Raw genomic sequence first — 22,573 nt, forward strand, 5'->3', positions numbered from 1 at the left:
AGGAGGTAGTAATGGGCAAGCTAATAGGGCAAAAGGTAGACAAGTCTCCTGGCCCTGATGGAATGCATCCCAAAGTGCTAAAAGAGATGGCTAGGGAATTCAAATGTACTAGTGTTAATTTACCAAAATTCACTAGACTCTGGGGTGGTCCCGGCGGATTGGAAATTAGCAAACGTGACACCACTGTTTAAAAAAGGAGGTAGGCAGAAAGAGGGTAATTATAGGCCAGTGAGCTTAACTTCGGTAGTAGGGAAGATGCTGGAATCTATCATCAAGGAAGAAATAGTGAGGCATCTGGATGGAAACTGTCCCATTGGGCAGATGGAGCATGGGTTCATAAAGGGCAGGTCGTGCCTAACTAATTTAGTGGAATTTTTTGAGGACATTACCAGTGCGGTAGATAACGGGGAGCTAATGGATGTGGTATATCTGGATTTCCTGAAAGTCTTTGACAAGGTGCCACACAAAAGGTTGCTGCATAAGATAAAGATGCATGGCATTAAGGGGAAAGTAGCAGCATGGATAGAGGATTGGTTAATTAATAGAAAGCAAAGAGTGGGGATTAATGGGTGTTTCTCTGGTTGGCAACCAGTAGCTAGTGGTGTCCCTCAGGGATCAGTGTTAGGCCCACAATTGTTCACAATTTACATAGATGATTTGGAGTTGGGGACCAAGGGCAATGTGTCCAAGTTTGCAGACGACACTAAGATGAGTGGTAAAGCAAAAAGTGCAGAGGATACTGGAAGTCTGCAGAGGGATTTGGATAGGCTAAGTGAATGGGCTAGGGTCTGGCAGATGGAATACAATGTTGACAAATGTGAGGTTATCCATTTTGGTAGGAATAACAGCAAAAGGGATTATTATTTAAGTGATAAAATATTAAAACATGCTGCTGTGCAGAGAGACCTGGGTGTGCTGGTGCATGAGTCGCAAAAAGTTGGTTTACAGGTGCAAATGGTGATTAAGAAGGCGAATGGAATTTTGTCCTTCATTGCTAGAGGGATGGAGTTTAAGACTAGGGAGGTTATGCTACAATTGTATAAGGTGTTAATGAGGCCACACCTGGAGTATTGTGTTCAGTTTTGGTCTCCTTACTTGAGAAAGGACGTACTGGCACTGGAGGGTGTGCAGAGGAGATTCACTAGGTTAATCCCAGAGCTGAAGGGCTTGGATTACGAGGAGAGGTTGAGTAGACTGGGACTGTACTCGTTGGAATTTAGAAGGATGAGGGGGGATCTTATTGAAACATATAAAATTATGAAGGGAATAGATCGGATAGATGCGGGCAGGTTGTTCCCACTGGCGGGTGAAAGCAGAACTAGGGGGCGGAGCCTCAAAATAAGGGGAAGTAGATTTAGGACTGAGTTTAGGAGGAACTTCTTCACCCAAAGGGTTGTGAATCTATGGAATTCCTTTTCCAATGAAGCAGTAGAGGCTCCTTCATTCAATGTTTTTAAGATAAAGATAGATAGTTTTTTGAAGAATAAAGGAATTAAGGTTTATGGTGTTGGTGCCGGAAAGTGGAGCTGAGTCCACAAAAGATCAGCCATGATCTCATTGAATGGCGGAGCAGGCTCGAGGGACCAGATGGCCTACTCTTGCTCCTAGTTCTTATGTTCTTATGTTCATTCTTTCAGTAAATAACGGGGATTTCCCAATTCTCTTTAAACATTAAAGCCACTATTGAAATTATGACATAATATTTCGTGGGTCCATTAATGCTAGCGGTTCCATTTCGATCCATCTTACTGGTAATGCGTCATATAGGTGGAAAGAGGCCCTTTAATTTATGTGGGTAAAAAACGATTATAATATACTTTCTCACAGTGTCGTTCCATCTGGTCCTCGTTTGTGGAGATCAGTACTGAACGGCGTTCACCTGAGATATCCGAGGCGAAGGAGATTGATCCCATTCCTCGGGTAACTCAGGAATCTGCACTTTAAAGTGACACTAGCTGCCTCACTTTTATATGCAGATTGGCTAAAAGGCGAGGTGGGATTTACATCACAATGTCTCGTGCGATCGCGTTAGAGCAGAGTCTCCTGGCTTCTATCGGCCATGCTGCGTTGCAGCAAGCTGCTGTTCAGGCGCATGGTCGCCATTTGATCACGCCCCAAGAATCCAGGATAGGGTAGGGTCAGGAATTTGTTAAAAACATTACTAGACCTATCCTGTGATCTTCACCCCAACGCCTTACTCGATATTCTGCACTCAAAACCTAGCCAACTCTCTTCTCACCACTCTTGAGCTGGTCTGTATTAGACAGCGCTAACGGCCGCCAGCCAGCGTGAAAACTTGTAAAGAATCAAAGGCGAGTTCCTTATGTGTCTTCACTGACCTGATCATTGCTATGGGTGAACTAGCTAGCCCACCCTTCCTCCGTTCTCCTCCCTCCCCACACCACCCACCCACCCTCAGAAAAGTAATCTGGACTGGGAATGGAGGTGGCAGACTGGCATGCAGGCTTCTGTTCTGACCCAATTTGGCCCATGACAGTTCTGCCCCAATTGTTGACAGAGTAAGACTTGGGATCGAGATGAGAAGACATTTCTTTACGCAGGGGGTTATGAATGTTTGGAATTCTTTACCCCAGTGGGATACAGAAGCTCAGTCAATGATTATGATTCAAGTTGTGATTGATAGATTTCTGCTAAACAATAACATTAAGGGTTACGCCGATAGTTTGTGTTAAAGGCATTGAAGTGTTCTATTAGCCACGATCATATTGAATGATGGAACAGACTTGATGAGCTGAATGGCCTGCACCTGTTCCTCTCCAAAATGCAATCCGCCCCAAAGGTTCTAGATAAAGGACACATGACCCATCACGTCCTTACATGGATGTGGAACTTTGTCCCATTATTTTGGAAACAATTACGGTTTCATAGAGACAGGCACAAAACTAAATCAGGAAATGCTGAAAATACTGGGCAGATGTAGTAGCATCTGAAAAGAGAAAGAGAACGAATGTTTCAGGTGTGCGACCTATGATCAGAACTGAACTCTAGAAATAGATTGGTTCAATGATTTACTCAGCCCAAAGTGTTCTGTACACCACGGTAAATCAGTTCTATTTGAATATTTGTTGTACGTGTATTTATTTTATTAAAGGCAACTGTAAAAGATGTTATAGGTGATGCATTTAATTTAAATAAATTTAATCTGACTTCTTAATTGCTTGTTGCATATTTTGAGACATCTCGGGAATGCCTTGGAGAATAGTTTTGTCACAGTTTAAATGACTTCTGGTGAGAGAGTGACATGAGAGTCATAAAAGGTGCTGTAAAAGGACTGGGGTGTCATTAATTATTACAGCTGCCAGGCAGCAAATGTAATAGGGGACATAATGAAGTCATTTAAAGAGTTTTAAAATATAGCTTGAATATAAATAGGTGGTTAAAACCGATGAATAGGTGGCAATTTTATCTTGGAGCAGACTGTTGATGAAAAGCCTGACAGAAGATAAAGGACAGCTGAAACACCTTCCGACATTTCACTTATTTAAATTATATATCTTCCACATTTATTAGAATAACAACTGTCTGGAAGAATCACCTGAAAATGGAGATGCTCTTAGTAAAGAGGGAAGCTCGGCTTAGAAAAACTGTTATAGCTGTCATTAATTTTAAACTATTGGAAAAATAATCACTATGGCAGTCTAACATTTTTTGAGAGAAAGTGACGGTAAGCCTTGTAACTGGCAACAGAAAAAAAAATGCCCCCACTACTTAAAGCAAAATACCGCCAATGCCAGACACCGCTGTCACCTTTCTGGTTCCATCCAGTTCCATCTGTAGGACAGAACCACCACTGGTATCCAGTTGGGAGGGAGTAGCCCTGGGAGTTCTCTGGGAGGTATGAAATCACATGGCATCCCTACAGTCCAATACATTCGGCCCTTCAAGCCTGCACCAACCCTGCGAAAGAGCACCCTCTACCCAGGCCCACTCCCCACCCTATCCCCACAATCCCACCTAACCTGCAGATCCCTGAACACTAAGGGGCAATTTTAGCAAGGCCAATCCACCTAACCAGCACATCTTTGGATGTGGGAGGAATCCGGAGCACCCGGAGGAAACACACACAGACACGGGGAGAACGTGAAAACTTCATGTAGTCACTCAAGGCTGGAAACGAACCTGTGTCCCTGGCATTGTGAGGCAGCAATGCTAACCACTGTGCCACCGTGTCACTCACTGTGCCACCGTGTCACCCACAATCAGATCAAACATGGGCCAGGTAACCTCTTCCTGATTACCAACCACCACCACCACCTCCTCAATTGCTGAATTAGTTCTCCTCCATCTTGAACGCCAATTGGAAGAAGATCTGTGCAAGGGCACAGAATGTACTCTTGAGGGGGACTTCAATGTCCATCACCAAGAGTGACTTAGTAACAGCACTGCGAACTGAGCTGGCTGAGTTCTAAAAGACATAGCCGGTAGACTGGGTCTGAGGCATGTCGGGAGGGAACCAAGAAGAACCTACTTGGTTTTGTCCTCACCAATCTACCTGTCACAGATGCATCTGTCCATAACAGTATTGGTAGGAGTGACCACAGTACAGTTCTTGCAGAGATGAAGTCTTGTCTTCACAATGATGAAAACCTCCATTGTGATGTGTGGCACTACCACCATGCTAAATGGGTTAAATTTGGAACAGATCTAGCAACTCACAACTGGGCATTCATGAAGCACCGTGGGCCAGTAGCAGCAGCAGAATTGTATACAACCACAATCTGCAGCCTCACAACCATGGTAGCACTAGTTAGCACTGTTACTTCACAGCTCCAGGGCCCCAGGTTCGATTCCCAGCTTGGGTCACTGTCTGTGCAGAGTCTGCACATTCTCCCCGTGTCTGCGTGGGATTCCTCTGGGTGCTCCGGTTTCCTCCCACAGTCCAAAGATGGTTGGGCTCGATTTCTCCTGCTTTTTCTGCCATACCTGGGCAATTTTTCACATTGCCGAGTAGATGCCAGTGTTGTAGCTGTACTAGAACAGTTTAACTAAGGATATGGCAAGTTCTGCAGCACAAATCTTCAATACAATTGCTGGAGTATTGTCCGGGTCCATAGCCTTTCATTACCCTGTTCCTTCAGCCGTTTCTTGATATCATGTGGATACCCAGTTAAAGCATAATTACCAATTCCAGGGGACTCGATTCAGTGTGTGAACCCACCTGGCTGGCACAACTCCCCAAGTCAGTGTCACAGCAACTGTCTCTGAAGCTAATTTCTTTCCTTTTTTTAAATTAATTGGGCCTAGGAAGACCACCAGCTTCTGCTGGTTCCTCGACTAATCAGCTGCACCTGCCACTTCACTCACTTCCACTACACCACAGGAACATATTTTCTATAAAATGTCCTCTGACATAGCCCAAACACACGTCTTTCTCTAGTTTCTTTCATTTCTTCTCTCAGGCCATCTCCACCTTGTCCATCAGACCCACCTCCCACTCCCTCAACCGTATTCCCATTCAACTGCTAATCACTCAACTTCCCCTCCTGATCCCCATGGTAGCCGATATTGTAAATGCCTTTCTCACTTTAGTGTTGTCCCTTGTTCTTTTAAATCTGCCATCAGTACCCCCTTCCTCAAAACAAAATTCAATCCTTGCCCCAACAATCTTTGCATCTCCAACCTCGCTTTCCTCTCGAAAGTCCTTGAATGTGCTTCCACCATCAAAGATGGTGATCATCTTTGTTAGAACTCCATTTTTGAGTGCCTCGAATCAGGTTTCAGCTCCTGCCACAGGACCAAAACTGCTTTTTTATAGTCACAAATGACATCCGATGTGATTGTGTCAAAGGTAAACATTCCCTCCATGTTCCACTCAACCTGTCTGCACCTTTTGACATTGTCGTCCAGCTAGAGGGGATTGCTTTGGATACCATTCTTATCTATCTAATTGTAACCAGATAATCATTACAATAGTTTCTCTTCCTGCTCCTGTACCTTTACCTTTTGTGATGCCAGGTTCTATCCTTGCCTTCCTTCTTCATGCTACCCCTCAATAACATCATATGAATGATATGTTTTTACATATGTGCTGACAAAACCCAGATCTCCCTCACTGGGAATTTAAAACAAAAACAGAAAGTACTGAAAAAACTCAGCAGGTCAGGCAACATCTGGAAGAGGAACAACAGTCAGGTCTGCGTTTGCCATGGGCGCAAATGGCAACACAGACGTAATATCCTACGAGATTTAGCAGAATATTTCCAGGGATTCCATTAGGTGGAGAAACTGGAGAAGCTGGGCTGGATCTTTTTAGAGTAGTGAGGTGAGGAGGAAATTTATTAGAGGTGTTTAAAATAATGAAGGTTTTAGACACTGAACAAAGCATGGCTGAGGATGGCACGGTGGCGTAGTGGTTAGCACTGCTGCCTCACAGCGCCGAGGTCCCTGGTTCGATCCCAGACCCGGGTCACTGTCCGTGTGGAGTTTGCACATTCTCCCCATGTCTGCATGGGTCTCACCCCCACAACCCAAAAAGATGCACAGGGTAGGTGAATTGGCCACGCTAAATTGCCCCTTAATTGGAAAACAAAAATGGATGCTCCAAATTTCTTTTTAAAAAATAAAATAAAGCTGAATGGCTGATAATTAAAGAGCACCGAAGAAGCAGAGTTTACAAGATGGTGAGCTGTTTCTCACACAAATACAGGATTTGGAATACACGGTCAGATGGTGCGGTATTGAATAGTAAGTTCAGGCAAATACTTTAAGGAGTAATAAGTTGCAGGGATATGGAGAAAGTGCCAGGGAGAATAACTAACTGGATTTCTCATTCGAAAGGACTAGTGCAGACTTGATGGACCAAATGCCTCCCTCTGTGCTGTACTATTCTGGATTCAAAGAGCCCGAAGGCTGATCCTTCACATCACAGGACTGCTGATTAGCTTTTTCAGCATTGTCACATTCACCCGTTGGTGAATAGTCTGAAGTAGTGGAAGGATTTATAGACTGATTGACAGCCTGGGGAGCCTCAACGTTAATGCTCTTTCCTTGGTTGCAACCAGCTTTATGCTGGTGGTTAGTTTTATGTGGCACCCTATATATGATATGGGGTAGGGGGGCCACCCACACTCAGTCCACTGCGTGGTAAACCCAAACTAAAAACTCCAGTCTCCAAACACCAGCAAAGGAATTTTCAGTCGGCAGGATCCTCCAGTCTGTCGGCAGCGCACCCACGCGCATGGGTTTCCCGACGGTGTGGGGTGGCCACAATGGAAAACCCCATTGGCCGGCTGTAGGAACGGAGAATCCCACTGCTAGCGGGGGCGCGCCGTGCCGGAAAACGCAGCTGGCGAACCAGAGAATCCCGCCCTCTCGACCTTCTGGAAGGTAATTTTAACCCTAAACCGTGTGACTTAGGGAAGGGGTTTTCGGTCCCAGAAGAAAATCAGAGCACCGACACCCAGTAGAACAGATAGCTACAATTGCTTTTATCTTTTTGAACAGTGAAGCTCAAAAGCAGGATATATTAATTTAATGCAGTTAAATACTTATTTTGAAATGAATACATAAGAATGCTAGAACTGGAGGAGAAAATTCAGCAAAGATTAATATTTCAAGTGAGGTTCTTGTCATTCTCATCCAAAATACTAATCAGATTCACCCTTTACAAATGCTGAAGAACCTATTGCTTATATATACTTTTAATCCAGCTACCACGGTTTTTCTTTGTATCTATCATTACAATTAAAACACTTAACTAAAAGGAGATACTTACTGTCTGAGGTCATAGATGAGAAGGTCAGTCTGAGTCACTGGATTATTATCCTGTTCCATCATGCACACAAGCACATTTAATCATCCAAGATTGAGGCACTCAATACAAAGTATGAAGTAAAATGTAATCTCTTATCTGATCTCAACAGCCAAAAGAGATCCTTTCAGATAATACAATTTTCAACTTAGTGTTACATCACATTTTGAAAGAGGCTATTGGGACATCTTTCAAATAAATTAGAGTTATTGCTGAGGACCAAAAGGAAGCAGACAGTCGAATTGGCGATGTTACTAATGGAGTGCCACAGGGATCACTATTGGGGCCTCAACTATTTACTATCTATATCAATGACTTTGATGAAGTGTCTGAATGCATCAATGCTAAATTTGCTGATGACACACAGATAGTTAGGATAAGGTAAAGGTAAAGTTGCCATAGTCCTAGATGACCATAGGCTGCTTTTCCCTTTGAGGGGGAGAGCTGACTGGTGGTGATTTAACCTGAGGATCACCACACCTCAGGCGAGAGGAACATCTTAGGTCGGATAGTAAGTTGTCAAGAGGACAAAGAGGCTACAAAAGGACACCGATGGACTAAGCGGGTGGGCAAACATTTAGCAGATGGAGCATAGAGTGCAAAAACATGAACTTGTCCACTTTGGCAGGAAGAATAGAAAAGCAGTATACTATTTATAGCAAGAGAAATTTTAGAACTCGCTGGTACTGAGAGATCTGGGTGTTCTGGTACATGAATCTCAAAAGGTTGATATGCAGGATCAGCAAGTGATTAGGAGGGCAAATGGGATGTTGGTGTTTATTGCAAGGGGAATTGCATATAAAAGTAGATACATTTTACTGCAGCTGTACTGGGCCTTAATTAGTGCAGGCCATACTGTGTACAGTTTTGGTCACCTTGCCTTAAAGAAGAATATAATTGCATTAGTAGGTCAGGGAAGATTCATTCAAATGGTTCCTGGAATGAAAGGGTGATTTTATGAGGAAAGGTCAGGCAACTGGGTACCCATTGGAGTTTAGAATAATGAGAGGTGATCTTATTGAAACATATAAGATCCTGAGGGAGCAGGGTCAGTGCTGAGAGAACGATAGGCCTCCCTTGTGTGAATGCCTATATCTGGGGGTCTAACTTTGAAAGTATAAACTGAATTTAAAAGTTAGGGGTCTCGTAAAACTGAGAAAAGTTGAAATGTTTGTTCTCAAGAGAGTCATTAGCCTGTGGAATTCTGCTCCCCAGAGAGCAGTGGAGGCCGGGTCATTGAACGTGTTCCAGGCTGAGATAGATAGATTTTTGATCAGCAAGGGAATCAGGTATTATGAGGAACAGATATGAAAATTGAATTGAGGTTGCAATTAGATCAACCATGATCTTATTGAATGGCGAAGCAGACTCACGGGACTGAAAAGCCTACTCATATCCCTAAAGCTTGTGCATTAAGGCAGAAAATAACAGTTGCCAGGAGCTGTGCTGTTTAGAATCATAGAATCATTGAATTTACAGTGCAGATGGAGGCTATTCGGCCCTTGGAAAGAGCACCCACGCTTCCATCCTATCCTCGTAACCCAGTAACCCCACCTAACCTTTTTGACGCTAAGGGGCAACTTAGAATGGCCAATACACCTAACCTGCACATCTTTGGACTGTGGGAGGAAACCGGAGCACCCAGAGGAAACCCACCTAGACACGGGGAGAAAGTGCAAACTCCACACAGTCACCTGAGGCCGGAATTGAACCCAGGACCCCTGGAGCTGTGAGGCAGCAGTGCTGACCACTATGCCACCATGCCACCCAATGGTTAAATTTGGAATTGTAGCATTGCATTAGGATACTGCCAATTCACCAGGTTAAAGTGCCTGCAGGGGAACAGCTCTGAGCACCCTTATCAATGATGCTGCACAGATCATACAGATAGCAGCCTGTTGGGCAGCGTGCCCCTGAGGAAGCCAGCTAGCCTTTATCATGCTGCTAGATGCTGGTTTGAACATCCCTAAGAACTTAGCAACCAATGAAGTATTTCTGTATTTTTATTTAAGTGTAGTAATGTGGAAAATGAGGCAGCCAATTTGCTCACAGCAAGCTCTCACAAAGAGCAATGTGAATATGACCAAATAATCTGTGATGAGGGATAAATATTGGCCAGGGCACTGGAGTTAGTTCCTGTGATAGTTCAAAACAATAGTAGGGATACTTCCAGTATATCGGAACAAGGGTTTATTGATAATAAATAAAGGCAAACTATACACAGGCACAGAGTCATTAAACATGTCTTCATTCTCCAGCTCCAGGCTCCAGTCGGTCTGGACCCTGCTCCCAGGGGTCCTGCGCCTTTTCCCCATTGGTAGAGGTTCACACGTTCCCGTACGACAAGCCCCAAGCTGGTCATGTGGACAATGAGGACGCGCCCCTTAAAGGAACCATGCTACCACATCCCTCCTCCTTACGTCTCTCAATAACATATTTACAAATGAGGTTATGTACAGTTACTATATACAATGAAACGGTTGAAAAACACAAGGGGAGAGAGTCCATATCAGTTCATCACAATGTCAATCTGTTGGGGGATTTTCTGGGTCTCGTAGACAGCCTTAGTCTTCTCCAACTCTGAGGTAGCAACGTTGTCGATGGAAGAAGATTGTCTCTGAGATTCAACACCACAGCAGGAGTATTCCCTTCTCCAGCTCTCTCCTGGGATGTTGAAGGGGGCCTCCTCGAAACTCGTAGATTCCCTCTGTTCTGGCTCCACCAAGGTAGCACTGGTGCTGCCTGCTGGCTCCAATTGTCCCGAAATTGGGTTTGTTGTCCCCTGGCTCCTTACATAGTCAACGGGATTCCAAATTGTCATGCCTTTCAAATTCACCACATTGGAGACTGAGCCTGACTTTGGTACAATTCTGCTAGATAGTGAAAGTGGGACTGAGGCAAAGTTCCTGATGAGGTCCAGGTCACCACTTGAAAGAACCTGTCTCTTTTGTGTGAAATGTATTGTTTCCTCTGGGAGGCCTGTTGTGCTTCCATCCTCCCTGACACATCCTCCCCCTGCCAAATTCAGGAAAACTAAGTCCAATCGGATCCGGAGGCAACAGCGCATGTGTAATTCTGCTGGTGTGACACCCCTGGTGGCATGAGGGTGTGGTGTTATAAGATAGAATAAAGTTGGCCAACCTAAGGCCTAATGTCTGCTGGACTGCTTCTTCATGGCTGTTTTGAATGTCTGCACAGCTCTCTCCACTGACGCGTTTAAGGTGGCTGATAGATGGCAGTTCTAGTATTGCGAATGCCATTTGTTCGGACAAAATACTGGAACTCTTTTCCAGTGAACACAGTGGCATTGTCAGACATTATTACATTGGGGAGGTCATGGGTAGCAAAAAATCCACCGCAGGGCCTCCATTGAGGCCGCCGCCCCATCTCGTGGACATCCAAACACTTCAAATGGGCATCAACCAAGCCAAGGACCATTTTTCTCAAGAAAGGGCCTGCAAAGTCCACATGAACTTTTGTCCATAAATGCCTAGGCCATCCCCAGGAGTAGCGGTTGGTTGTGGGTGGCAATGTCTGCTGTCTCAGGCAGGGGTCACACTATCGCACTCTGTGTTCAATATCCTTATCTATGCTGGGCCACCCAATATAGCTCTTTGTTTGGCATTGTGCAAGTCCCGTAACAGTGGGTTGTACTACCACTTCGGAACCCCAGAGTATGACTCCATGCTTGCAATTATGTTTGTCCTAGTGAGTAAGGAAGTCTTAACTGGCTAGATTTATTATGCGCCACCCAGGTAAGATCATTCGCTTCACTTTGGACAGTCCTGTGTCATGTTGCACCCAGTTCTTTATATGACCTGACAATACTGAAAAGTGTTAAGAAAGTTTAGTGTGACAATTTCCTGAGGCACCATTGGCGTTGCCAGGTTCTTTATAAGTGGGAGCCGACACAACGTATCAATGCTTGAAATTTGTGTACCTGTCCTATGTTGAAAGATGTAATTGCAGGCCACCAGCAACAAGGCCCTCTGCTGTACCCTGGCGAAAGTGATTGGAGGTATCGTCCTGTCTTCAAGGTGGAGTCCCAACAGTGGCTTATGGTCAGTTATTATTGTGAAGCGTCGCCCATAGACGTACTGATGACATTTCTTAATGCCTTAGATCACGTCTAGGCCTTCTTTCTCTATCTGTGCGTATTTCTGTTCGGCATCAGAGTGAGTTCTGGAGGCAAAGGCAATTGATCTCTCTGAGCCATCTTCCATTTTTTGGGATACGATGATGCACCATATGTGATTGGCTTACCTGGGTCAGAGTGAACCAATAAACTCGATGTTTGTAAGACCTGCTTGATGTGCTGGAAGATGTGCTCATGTGGGTCCTTCCAAAGCCTATGCTGATGTTTTCTTAAGAGCAAGTGAAGTGGCACCAATGTCATTGCCATTCCAAGGAAGGACTTTATTCTGTCACAGTCTTAGGTGCCGGACTTCTCTTATGGCTTTCACCTTGTCCTTGAGTGGGTGCAGCCTTTTGAGCCCACTTTGAACCTTAGGTAAGTGACATCATTATCTTGAAACATGCACATCCCCCTTTCAGTGGGATTCCACATGCCTACATCTTCTCAGCACCTCTTCTCGGTTTGCTAGGTGCTCTTCATGTGATGTTGCTGTCACTAGAATGTCATCCAGGTAGACCACCACCTACGTGGTGCACTGGAGCAAATTCTCCATTGTAAGGTGGAATATCGCACAGGACGAGGAGATGCCAAAGGGTAATCCTGTGTAATGAAACCAGCCTTTGTATGTGTTAATTGTCGCAAACCTTCGGGAATCTTCATCCAGTTCCAAATGCAAATAGGCATGACTAAGGTTGAGTTTGGTATACGTGAAGCCCCTGCCAACTTCAGTTAAAGGTATTCAATTCATGGAATAGTCTTTGCCTACATGGGCTGTCTGGTTTATTGTAAGCTTATAATCACGGCATATTTTAAGTGAGCAGTCTGGTTTTAATCCAGGAATGATGGGGGCTGCCCATTCAGAAAGCTGCATTGGTTTTATATCGTCAATTCTTTCAGGCGTTCCACTTTTTGATGTAAGGCGTAAGGGAGCGGTCTTGCCCTGAAAAATGTTGGTTGGAATCAGGGTTGATGTAAATCTTGGCCTTTACTCCCTTTATTTGACTCAACTCATTCTGGAATAGGTCTTTATATTTGCATAAACTTCCTGGAACACTATCCAAAATTTTGAAGATATCCTACCAGTTCAACTTGATTTGGTACAACCAATCTCATCCTATGAGACTTGACCAATATCCCTGTACAATGAATGTATGTAACTGGGCATCCTGGTGCTGATACAGCTCTGGCATCATGGTTGTCCCCAAAATCTTCAGGGTTTCCCCCGAATATGTCACCAACTTGGCTGTTGTGCTACTTAGGTTCAAAGACTGAACTCCTTCTCGGAGATATTTGAACGTTTATTCGCCCACAACCAAAGCCGACGCGTGGATGTCAACCCATCTTAAGTAGTCTTCCATTTACTGTGAGGACTATCTCAAGTGGGGTTGTTTTGTCCACTTCCACCATGTTCAATATGTCCATTTCAGGTTCTTTATCTGAATTCTTATCCACTTTGTTCACCGGGGTCATGACTTGTTGTTTTTCTTGATTTGGCATGCTCTGCCTGGTAAAGCAATGTGCCTGGATATGGCCCTTTACATTGCATTAAAAACAAATAAACTCTCTGCAGTGGCAGGCTTCTTTGGGATGGTCTCCCCCATATCAGTAACAATCATCTTGACTTCTGGGCTGACGACTCATTTTCCGTCCTGACCACTCACTGTTCCTGGGACTGTGGCAGAAAATCCTCTGTACCTGTCGATCTGGCTATGCACCTGCCATACCACCCTACAGCTGGTTCACCTCGCCATCTTGCATGCTTTGCAGATCTGAATGCTCCTCTTGGCAAACTTGTTTGCTTGAGCAAATTGGATCGCCTGTCTAGGGTTTCTTCATTTCAGCCGGAGCTTCTTTTGCACATTTTTGTTAATATTGCATTCTAGAGGTCCTGCAGCATGTCACCGAACACTGTGCCAAACTCACAATGCTCGACCATTTGGCAGAGCCTGGCAACAAAGGCAGAGATTATCTCCCCTAGGTCCCTGACAGCTGAATTAAACTTGTATCGCTATAGTATGGATTGAGGATCTGGGGTTGAAATGCTCCTTGATCAACATCACCAACTGGTCGAATGACCATGTGTCGGGGGCCTCCAGGGATGTCAAATTTCTTGTAAGATTGTAGATTGTGGGCCCAAAAACCATTAATAGGATAACCTTCTGTTCATCCTCCCCCATTATTTTGTTTGCTCTAAACAGAGCCACTCAATAAACTGGCTTCAGTTTTTGGCCCCCTGGTCAAATGGGTCTAAAGTCCCAATCATGGACATTTTCACTCACTGTTTTCTGATGCCCTTGACGCTTGTCGATTTCTGTTTCAGAGGCTTCTCCCTTGCCCCTCAAATTATTAATTACTGCGTACTTGCGATCGATTTGGTTTACACTCGTCGCCAATGTGGTTACTCGAGGCAATACTAGGGAAATTTCCAGTATAACAGACCAAGGGTTTTTGACAACATACACAGGGTCACTAAACAACTCTTCACTCTCCAGTTCCAGGGTCCACTCTGCCTAGGACTCGGCTCCCAGGGCCCCACACCTTTTCCCCATTGGTTGGGGTTCACACACTCCCACGTAATAGGCTCTGAGCCGATCACGTGGACCATGAGGGCACACCCACAGTGTTCCTACTCTTCTTCAAAATAGTGTCATGGAATCTTTTCTCTCCACCCGAGAGAGAACACAGGTAATCGGTTTAACATCACAGCCAAAAAAGCCCATTAACACTCATTCTGGAATGGCCAATAATGCAGCACTCCCTCAGCACTCTACTACACTATCAGCCGAGATTTTTGTGTTCAAATCCTGCAGTGGAACTTGTACAGAAAACCTTCCGATTCAGCAGCAAGACCGCGAGCAACTGAAACACGGGAGACCTTTTCCCACCCAGTGTGTCATTGACAGAGAACCTCAGAGTCTGTCTCGTGCCATTTGGAGGAAGGTGGAAATGGATCTGGGTGCCACGTCTATCATCTCTTGAATTATAGACCAGTGCTGGAGGAATTTCAACAACTTGAAGAGGGCAGCAATACAACACACAAACCATTCAGTTTATTCTTGAGCACCGTATGCAATATCTCACTGTTCACCATATCATTTAAAAGCTACCGAGGGTGTCGAGGTGGCAGAACCTGCTGCCACATAAATGAACCAATTCCATCTGCTTTAGGGCAAGCTTAAGGTGCACCAGAAAGAGAAGGGAATATTAGGATGTGGGGACAGTCAAGGAGGAAACCCACGTGAAATAGACTGGCATAGAAATGTGGGCCAAATGACTGGATTCTGTGCTGTAAATTCTATGTCTCAGCTTTACAGATAGGAGTTTGAATAAAGTCTGTCTAATTCTTGAATGCCATCTGCATCCAATCTGTGCTCGAGCTGTGTGATAGGATATTCCATGTAAGTGATGAGACTTATCTTTAGGGAGGATGAGAAAAGTTTTCATTATGAATCCTAATCTGTGATTAGCACACTTTATATTGGCTGAACAAATACAATTATCAATGGCAGTGGTAGGTAAATCCAGAAGACGTGTAGAAACAAAATGACACATTTTAAGTTTAATTCACATTCCAATTGTGTCGGGGAAGGAAATAGAGTAAGAATCAATGTAGGGAGTACATTTTCTTATAAAGATGTATAAAATAGTATATTAATGAACACACAGTAAGAGATCTTCTCACACTGATTACCTGTTCAACTCTACTTTTGACAGCATTTCTATTCATTTTCACCCCAGTGGTGCTAATAAGATTGCCAGTATTTGTGTAAAAGTATTCTGATAAGCTTAATTGAACATCACACCAAAGCTTTTGTATTGTTTTAAAGAAAGATGTAGGATGCAGGGAAACAGACATATTAGCTAAATAAATCAGTGAAACACTACAGCATTCACAGACAACGCTATCGAGGCCAAAACTATTCCTGTCTCACTTTGAAGGCTATTCTTTCTCACATCCATCAAAAACATTGTGTTGAGGCAGCTTGTCATTGTTTTTTGTAGCTTGCCCATTACTTGTGCTCCCTGGTTGGCCTGTGCCGTCCCAGAAATGAATTGAAGCGCTAATGTCAGCTGAAGGTGACAAGTTGCTGAGGTCCATCATATGCTGTGGAAAACTATGCCATAGGAATGCTATTAGAAGAAATGTTTTTATAGTTATTTTATTCTTCCTATCATTATTCAGAATGAATCATATTGCAAACTAGAATTGCCAAATTTAATCTTATGATGGTTTGAAACAAAGGCCTGTGGTTGCAAAAAATTACCACGGTGAAAATTGTCCAATATAGCATTGTTAGTGGTTCCGTATGTTTATCCAGTGAGTAACTGAGATATGCAGAGCAAGGATGTCTAAGGTTTAATCCCAGGCTGTGCTCAGTGGCACAGTGGCCACCACTGCAGTGTGGAAGTGGCACCACTACAATATACACTGTTGTCAAGAACAGCCAGAATGCTGTCCTTTGGCAGCGCGGTGGCGCAGTGGATAGTGCTGCCTCATGGCGCCAAAGTCCCAGGTTCGATCCCGGCTCTGGGTCACTGTCCGTGTGGAGTTTACACATTCTCCCCATGTTTGCGTGGGTTACGTCCCCACAACCTGGGAGTAAAAACTGGGCGGCATGGACTGGTTGGGCCGAAGGGCCTGTTTCCATGCTGTAAACTTCTATGATTCTATGATTCTAACCCAAAGATGTGCAGAATAGGTGGATTGGCCACTCTAAATTGCCCCTTAATTGGATAAAAATAATTGGATACTCTAACTTTATTTTTTTTAAAAGAATGCTGTTCTTTGTAATATTCAGTGCCACATTTGCAAAGTGAGCAAGGCCAATTAGATTTGGTTGTGATGACTCCTGAAGCTTAATTGCCGGACACTGAATCCACTACCACAAAATTTGAGAATCACTTGGATGAAATACTGCAGACCCATCATCCACCAAACATTCAATTCCTGCTGATAATGACAGCAGGGGGGAAATAACAATGTTGTCAGTCAGAGTAACACTTCAGAATGTGAGGGAAAAGGGAAGCTTAGTCAAATGAATGCAAGTGAAAAGATTTAATTGAAAGAAGTGGCTTGAAGGTTTGGACTCACAAGAAAGATTTTGCTGAAACCTTTATAATTAAAAGTATAATTTTGAGCATTAGGGAGGCTTACCACCTGACCTATTGGATGGTACATCTTTACCTCCATTAAGGAAGAAAACATTTTTCATACAGGTATCCCATATCATTCTCTATGAGTACATTATTGTAGAAATTAATGATTTGATTCTTCATGGTAAACAAAAAAAAAAACTCGGAGTAGAATTGGAAAAGATTAAACAACTGAACGCAGGTCAAATAGAAACAAAAAACATTCTCTTCGCAAGAAAATCCTCAAAAGTAAAACCAACATAGTCAGGATAATAGCGCCATAGAGGTTATACTTCATCAAACCAGAGGTTATTGAATTAGCCAAACTCGCTACCCATTTTCTTTAATAAACAAAGCATTAGTCACTATTTATTTTTCTATATCTGAGTTCGATATAGGGCGTCAGTCATTAGTATTGCAAGGCTGCCAGTGCAAAGCACAATAACAGTACCTCCCACAGCAGACCTTTTAGAATGTATTAATGCTTCATTCCATATATTTGTGGCCCTGACGTTCTCGTAGCAAAGTCTGTTTGTTTTCCTTCACAAATCCCTGACTACGGCTGACATCAGGGTTAACAGCTTTCTTTCCTGTGACACCCGTGAACCCCCATAAGTGCATTTTTTTTGCCATGTCAACTGAAGTTTACAGCAAAGCTGAAAACTGAAAGCTTTCGGGGCAGTACTATCAGAAGATTGTTCAGAAAAAATTATTCCATTGAAAAATAGTGTGGTATACTGTCCAAATGATTGCATACATAAATAACCTTTTCAAAAATGATTGTGGTTTCAAATCTGATCTCAAACATTTAGGTGAATGGAAATTATAAGCACATGAAAAAAGGCAGCAACAGAAAAGTGCATTTTTCCACAGCAAGATTGACGAGCAATGTTATATTGCAATTAGCAAATTGCTGGGTCCAATGAATTCTTACTTTTTAAAAGCAACTCTCAGAATAAAAACAAGTTCAGTTTATTCTAAGGATTGCATTACTTGAACAGGGATTTTCAGATCATAGCATCACGACTACACCGCATCACGACTACACCTCTCTTCTGCGGAGCAGTACATTGCTGAAATGTAACCAGTGGGATGATGGGAATGGTAGATGTTGTTTCTCCCAGAATGACAGGAAAACTGCCAACATCACCCCCCCCCCCACCCCCCACAAAACACACACACCCTTCCCTTAGCCATCCCATACACGAAAGTCAGCTGGTCAAGACTGTCTTGGTCAAAACAGGGATGCTGTAGTCTGCAATCAGGCTCTATCAGGTCTAACTTCCTCAAGGTCCCCCACAGCTACTCTCCAAAGTGCCCTCCCTGTATTAAAAGTAGCCTTCCACTGCCCACGTTGTGGCACACTGTGGCAGGTAGAATAGTATCGAAAGTAGGCACTAGAGGGTTCATTTTTCTATGTGGTTACTGGCATTTTGAAATAGTTTTTTGAATGAATCATTGTGGGTTTATTTGCATTAGTCTTTCTTCATCACACCTTGTAATGTGATATAAATACTCGGCTAGTTTTTGAGTTGAGGACACGGCAAATTGACTAATTGTGCTTGTCACCTGCTGCAGCCTAGAACAATCCTGAGGCACAGAAATGCAAGGTTACAAACATTCTCAGAACCACAGGCGAGAGTAAAGTGGACCATATAGCTGCTAAAAGTAAGCTAAAACACAAATTACTTGGCATTCTATTTTTAGGACAATGTTGAAACATTCTTTGGGTACTCCTGAAATTTAAAGGCATTTCTAATAGATTTAACTTTACATACTGGGAGTGGGGAAGACATTAAAGCATATTTAATTCCTTAGCCTTAGTCCAGACATCCCACTTAAAATCATTATAAAATAATTTTCATGATCCTTGGGATATCTCAAGGTCTTTTACATCCAACAAAATACTTGTGTAGCCATTGTTGTCAAAAGTATGGAACCCAATATATGCACAGCAAGGTCTCTCAAACAATAATAGCACAATTTTTCAAAATGGGCCTCTGACTCACTTTACAGCTGATGACCCTTCCGCAGCCCCCTTTCCTGACTCGGTTTGAACACTGTTGGGGTGAATGTCAATGAGGGGTTTAACATTGTCAGCGAGAAGAGGTTGTGCAGTCTTGGAGTTGACAGCTCCATTAAACAGTACGAGTCAATGAACTGATCAGCTCTTAAGGGGCATGTCTTCAGTTAATGATAAAAATGGGCATGGCTGCGCTGGAATTACACTCGACACTTGGCTGCCTCATTTGTGCTCATTCATCCCTGCTGGAGCCAGCACCGGAAGGTGCAAACTAAATTGCAGTCAGCATCAGGCACTCCCTCTCAGGCACTGACTGCAAGATCTATACCAATTGTGATAATGACTAGACAATCTGTTTTTAGGGTGTTGGGTTAGATGAAGGATAAATATTGGACAGGACACCTAGAACATTCTTTGAGTGCCATGGGAATTTAATATCTGTCTGACACACCCAGATGGACCCTTGGTTAATACCTTAACTGAAAGATGGCACTTCCTCACTCAGGTACCAGCAGAAATTTAGAGCTCACTTCCCGAGAGTAGGGATTGTGCCCCCAAACCTCTGACTCAGAAGCAAAGTGTCACCGACAAAGCCATAGCAAACAAACTTGAAATCAAGAACTTTTTGTTTTCGCTCTTAAAATTTAATTCTGTTCCCAATCTCCAGCAAATGCCTCATCTATAGGATGAGTTGCACATTTATATACTGTTACTTCAAATAAAATTTTGGTCTATTTGGTTCAGAAAAAAAATACCCGTTAAGGATGTACTAGTTCATAATATATAAAAGTTACAGGACTGAAAGAGACACAATGGGCTGAATGGCCTGTGCCATCTGAAAAATAATTTTAAAAACTGGCCACCCATTCTAATTGCACCATTCAGCAGCTGGTCTACAGCCTTGCTGGTTACAGCACTTCAGGTGCAGATCCAGGTACCTTTGAAATGAGGGGAGAGTTTCTGCTTCCACTCACCAGACCAGGCAGTAAATTCCAGACACCACCCCTCCCCGAATGAAGATTTTGCTCATGACCCCATTAAATCTTCCATGAATCACCTGAAATCTGTGCCCTCTGGTATTTGCTACGGCAAACAGGTCTTTCCTGTCTCAGGCCTCCTCATAATCTTGCACACCTCAATTGTCAGCCCTCCCTTTCCTTTGCTCCAATCGGTAATTATGCTACAAAATGGCCACCTACTTTGAGGAAGGCATGCTCCCGATCCAGAAGGTCTGTACCTGTTCAAGCCCAAGCAGTCCCATCAAGAGTGGTGGGTGGTGCTGAGGCAGGTCAGTAACTTTGGCCACCTCCGACAGCTATTTGAAAATTAAAATTTAGGGAGGTGGCAAGTCCACAGGATGAACCATCCTTGATGCCCCGGCAGCTGCTTTTCATGCCCACAGACCCCTCTCTTTGCCATGAAACATTCAGCTTTAATGGCCCCAAGGGCTGTCTCAGGTAGGCTGCCTTCGGGAGGCAGGTAGCCTGGCCTCAAAGCTGGCAGCCAGCAGCCTCATAAATTGTCTCATAATTAGGTCCTTGATTATACAAAGTGTCTACCAATCTCCATGGAGCAGGCAGCTGATCCCCTAAAAGTCTGCCACCTTCCCACTGCTGGGAAAAATCCCTGGCATTGGGACAATGGGGAGTATCCTGACAAGGCTCCCTGCTTTTTAACTCAGGACTCTGTTCCCATATTGCTGTCCAGGGGTCAGTAAAATTGAACCCAAAATAACTAGTGGATTAAGCCTGAATGAACACATGTACTGAACATTAAGACTACAAAGAAATGTGGTATCACAGCTTTTAGATTGTGAAATTCTTGAAAAGGTATTTTGAGGTTTTTAGGTAGTGAAGAGAGTTGGCACTTGTGTGCTATTTGGAAAACTAGAAAGTGACAATTTATTTTGTGCAGAAGTAGCTTTCACTTCTGGATTGGCAATATAATTATCTATTTGAAAATGAAAAATGCTACAAAAAGAATAAAAGCTAGTGAAATAAAAATAAATTTTTCCACCTTATGCTTATTACTTCTTTTCATTTGTCATAACTTCCCTATTGTCACGGGTCTGTGGCAAAAAGGAACGGTGCTATGGCGATTGTGATAGTTCTATTAAAGAAAGAAAGAAGCAAACATAAAGTCACTGGTACTGTATTTCATGATGATTTGGCACACAAACAAAACAAAACATTAAACTTGAAGCATCGGGTGCCATGCACTGAGGAAAATCATGTCTTATTCACAATGACTTAACATGTAAATACTCCTAATTATGATATATTGAAATAAAGTATTTCTTTGGTTATTTGATTTAAGAGATTACATTACAATTGAAAAGAATGTTTCACAGCAGTAGTTGAAAATGGAAAAGTACTGCACAAAACAAACATGCTGACTGAAGTTGCTTTATTGCAATCATGTACGATAGAATATTTAACAGATAATTGTTAAAATATATTTACTACTTCTAATCCAGTATATTCCTTTCTAAAATATCCTGATACAGGAAGACATCAAAATTAAAAACTTTCATTAGTCTTAAAGAATCCTTATTTATAAAAGTACATTTTTAAAACAATTTTGTTTACCGCTGTACAAAAATTAACAGATTGATTCCATACATCACACACAATGAAAGAATATCAATGTTTTCTAAATGTCATTTACAGATTGTGATTTCCTGACCATGACACTGCAACTTATAGTGGGCATACTATGTACAGCCCCTTCACCTCTGATGGCCTGGAGTCAAACAGTCAGCGAAAATAAACAAAAAATATCACCTCTCTTCAGCAACTGCCAGAAGTTGAAATGGAATGAACGGTGGCAGCTTCCAATTAGTCCTCTGTGAATAAAACTTCACAGCACAAACTACCTTAGTTCTGGAATGTCAGCTCTCAAAAGCAAGAAAACTGAAATGTCACAAGGAACATTGCAGAATGCTCTTCAGACTTCAAGACTGGGACTACATTGTCAGAGATATATTGTGAGGTGGATAGGGCAAGTGCCACTGTTGCCAGTGCAGGTTTTCCTTGTATGACTACTAAAGACAGCAGTGTTCGAAAGAAAACGCCAGTGTTTTATAAAACAAAGCACCATTATTAATTCTGTTGTTGTCATCTAACTACACAATACCCATCTAAAGCTTTCTTTCTTATACCAAATGCTGTGTACCTGCCATTTCATTGGATTTTACCAAAAGGATCATTTATGAGGTGCAAGATGTTACAGAGCCCAATCACCAATTAAATGTTATCGCAACTGGAATGAACAAGTGATTACCATAAATTTTGCTTTTTCAAGTTTTTCCTAGTTAAATACCAGTGTGCTAATTTTCAGCAGCTTTTTAGTCTGTATTTCTCTTCCCCTCCCTGCCACCATGCATCTCCTTGTAGGTTCTACCTGTGTTCAGCAACTAACTTGGCAGTGTTCTTTTTGAGGGGTGCAAAAGAGGAGATGTAAATAGATAAAGTTTTGGGCCAGAATGGAGATGGGGAAATGGGGGTTGGGG

At 43.0% G+C, this 22,573-nt stretch overlaps 1 long non-coding RNA gene across 1 annotated transcript in view; it reads left to right on the forward strand.

The window, feature by feature from the left end:
- Nucleotides 1-21,799, forward strand: part of LOC140427987 (uncharacterized) — a 58,917-nt gene extending 37,118 nt beyond the window's left edge. The window contains exons 2-3 of the long non-coding RNA XR_011948677.1: nt 18,618-18,707; nt 21,732-21,799. This is a non-coding gene — a long non-coding RNA (uncharacterized lncRNA). The remainder of the gene's footprint in view (nt 1-18,617; nt 18,708-21,731) is intronic.
- The last annotated feature ends 774 nt before the right edge of the window (nt 21,800-22,573 follow it).

Source organism: Scyliorhinus torazame, chromosome 8 (genome assembly GCF_047496885.1).
Source record: "Scyliorhinus torazame isolate Kashiwa2021f chromosome 8, sScyTor2.1, whole genome shotgun sequence".
NCBI lineage: Eukaryota > Metazoa > Chordata > Chondrichthyes > Carcharhiniformes > Scyliorhinidae > Scyliorhinus > Scyliorhinus torazame.